Source organism: Oratosquilla oratoria, unplaced genomic scaffold (genome assembly GCF_046742065.1).
Source record: "Oratosquilla oratoria isolate Oo_2021 unplaced genomic scaffold, ASM4674206v1 SCAFFOLD83, whole genome shotgun sequence".
NCBI classification, from domain to species: domain Eukaryota; kingdom Metazoa; phylum Arthropoda; class Malacostraca; order Stomatopoda; family Squillidae; genus Oratosquilla; species Oratosquilla oratoria.
In genome coordinates, this window is record NW_027467747.1 from 596,225 (window position 1) to 600,000 (window position 3,776).

A 3,776-nucleotide genomic window follows, 5' to 3' on the forward strand; every position below is an offset into this window, starting at 1 on the left:
TTATGTAGTACTTGTTTTTTCCCAATATAATAACCACACACATAGCAAAATGTATCAGGAGAATTTTCACATCCTCTAGTAGCCATCTTAACAGGTAAATAGTTCAGTCATTGATCTGAAAGAGAAAGTTAGATAAACATTTAGTAGCAGACCACATAACAATTCCAAAATATACATGGTAACATTGAAATTATATGTATTTCTATAACGGTCGATGATACAGAAAAAATAATTGCATATTTGAAATCAGCAGGAAAAATGGATTAAACTCTAAAAAAATACAATAAACAAAACTTTTGAAAAAAATGTAACGTTGTGTTATATTGCGCAATTTCATTGTCAATACTCTGAATTGACAATTAAATTGACCGTGTATGGGCTAATATTCTTTATTTTTTATCTATTTATTTGTGTATTTGTTTGTTTATTTGTTTATGCTTGTGCGCGTTTGTTGGGGAGTGGATATGGCTCTTTCTCCCTCTCTATCTGTATCTCCTCTCTATCTCCACTCCTCTCTCTCTCTCTCTCTCTCTCTCTCTCTCTCTCTCTCTATATATATATATATATATATATATATATATATATATATATATGTATATATATACATCATATATATATATATATATATATATGTATATATATGTATATATATGTATCTATGTATATATGTATATATATATATATATATATACATCATATATATGTATATATATATATATATATATATATATATATATATATATATCATATATAATATGTCCTCTCTCCTCTCCCTCTCTGTATCTCCTCTCTATCTCTCTCTCCATCTCCTCTCTCTCCGTCTCTCTCTCACACCCACTCCTGCCCTCCGTGGCCCTGTTCCCCAGGGGGAGATTCGCGGGTCCCTTCCCCTCCCTCTCCCCCCCGACCACCTCTCCTATGCGGAATTTTCATCCCCCACCCCCACCCTCCCTCTTGGGCTTTCTTCCCGGGGGGGGGAGGGGGGGATTTGATAGCGTCTTTCCTTCGCCTCACTCCACATCACCCCGACTCACCCCCAGTCACCCTTATCTCACCCAGACGCACCCTAGTCCCTCACCCCACCCACTTCACCCCCACCCCACCCTCTTCACCCCAGTACCCCACCCCCAACCTCTTCACCCCATCTCCCCCACCCCAACACACCCTCATTTTAGCTCTTCTCACCCCACCCCCACACACACCTTGGCTTACCCCATCCCAGTTCACCCTCATCTCACCTCACCCCTGCCTGCTTTTTATCGTGATCATGATGTTGCGAGATATAAAGACGGGACACCACGAGCATAGCTCCCCTTCCCGTAGAATACAACTAGGGAAATACACGCGCGCGCGCACTTGTACACACACACACACACACACACACACACACACACACACACACACACACACACACACACACACACACACACACACACACACACACGTGCACACACTTGAGGAGCGTGGAGGCACCGTTATCGGAGTCAGAGACCGACTCCCCAAGTGGCCGATGGCATCGGTCCAGAGGTCGGCGACGAGGAGGAGGGGGATGAGGAGGAGGAGCGCCTTCGAGTGGCCGGGAGGAGGAGGAGGAGGAGGACGAGGAGGAGGCGAGGTGTCTGGGAGGAGGGGGCGAAGCTGTATTTTTCATTCTATTTTCTTGTTTCTTATTTGTTCGATTGTATTGTATGCGTTGTTTTGATTTTATCGAAGGTGAATAATTTTCCAAATGTGTTTTTTTTCTTGTTTTTTCACCCAGTAAGCTCGTTTGTTTCCTCGTTTCTTACACCAAGAGGCTCTTAACTTTTCCTTTGTGGACAACACCTCAAGTCACGACTGGACAAAGGGAGGGGGGAATGTATTAGGGTGTTAGTTGTCACCCTACATTGTCCTCTGTTCTTTTTTTTTTTTGTGTGTGTGTGTGTGTGTGTGTGTGTGTGTGTGTGTGTGTGTGTGTGTGTGTGTGTGTGTGTGTGTGTGTGTGTGTGTGTGTGTGTGTGTGTGTGTGTGTGTGTGTGTGTGTGTGTGTGTGTGTGTGTGTGTGTGTGTGTGTGTGTGTGTGTGTGTGTGTGTGTGTGTGTGTGTGTGTGTGTGTGTGTGTGTGTGTGTGTGTGTGTGTGTGTGTGTGAGCCTTTTTTCCAGGTTCCTTTTCAATCCTTAGTCTTCCCTTTGTAAAGACTCGAAACAAAGGCAGATCGTTGAAGAACCTTTATACAGACAGACAAGGAGACAGCAGTAAGGAGGGACTCCGAGGGCCACTTGGCGCAGTGCCCATCATCCGCTCCTTCTCTTGCTTGAGCAAAGACTCGACATACCGGAGGGCCGGACAAGGTTGGATTTTTTTTTTTTTTTTGTAGGGGTTGGGGGGCTGGAGTGTGGGGGTGGTATTAAGTCGCGAACGAGGGCTGAGAGGTTTCGGGGGTTGGGGGGGAAGGTTAGGTGGGGGGAGACTCTTTAGGACAAGCGCGCGTTGTTCTGAGCTACTTCTCGACCTCTGTGGAATGGAATGAATACATACATGAATATAAATGCATGTTTATATGTTTGTATATAGGCATGTATATATGTCTATATTTGTATATATATAAATGTTTGTGTGTACATGTACGTATGTGTACGTGTATGGGTATGTATTGTGGACACTTGGAAGTTCTCGATGCATTTATTCATGATGAACAGAAGAACGAACTTTTGAACAGCGCTGTGAACAAGACCACCTGCGAGGGCAGCTGGCGCTGCAGGTGCCGTCTCGGGGGAGGGAAGGTGGGAGGGGGTGGGAGGGAGAAGGAGGGAGGGAAGGGTTGGGGAGAGGGCAGAAGGGGATGGGAAAAGGGAGGGAAGGAGGGTATGAGAGAGAAAGAGGGAGGGAGGGAAGGGATGGGGAGAGAGCGGGAGGGGATGGGAAGAGGGAGGGAGGGAGGGAGGATAGGAGAAGAGAGGGAGGGTAGAAGGATAGAGGAAGAGGGAGTGTGGAAGGGGAGAGGGCGGGAGGGTGGAGTGCACGCGTGCGCGTGAGACCTAGTCACTTCAGGTCAGATCATTCGGTGCCTCATCGCAGTCCCTTCGAGGATGGAAAGGTGACCCTGAAGCAGTCAATGCGGTGTCTCTGACTCCCCCACATGAGCTTCCACGCGATACTTTGGGTTTTAGTTTCCCCGTCGCTGTACGTGGGTGGACAAGAAATGGAATGTTGTGTACAAATCACTGCCCTTTGGCTTCCGCGTAAGTAGATGAAGTCCATCTTGTGCCCCTATTAATTGTACGTATTCCTGCGCAGAAGCACAATTCCCATCCCCTCGAGGCCATTACTATGTGCCACTGTCACCTGTGCTCCTTTTCGGTACGCCTCAGTGTTTATAAACAGCCTGGGCCTGTAACCAGGCCCGCTTCTTCTCAGGACCCAACTTGTAACGCATCTAGGCCTCAGGTTAGCTCTGCGGTCGGCCTCTCCCCCACCCACGCCCCTCATAGACGACGGACGCCCAGGGCACCTTTTCACCATAATAAAGCCAACAAACAAACCATACCTTTATTGACTTCCTTGGCACCAGAGCCCAAGTAACACGTTCGTATGTGTGGTGTTGTTGATAGTAGGTGGTGGTTGCTGATGTTATTGTTGGTTGGGGTGGCGGATTTTATTCATTCGCGTACTGCCAACTAACAACAACAATGACAGCAACATCAGTAACAATATTAACAACAACAGCAGCAGCAGCAACAACAACAACATTAACACCAACAACAACAACAACACTACCGACAACAACACCAACAAC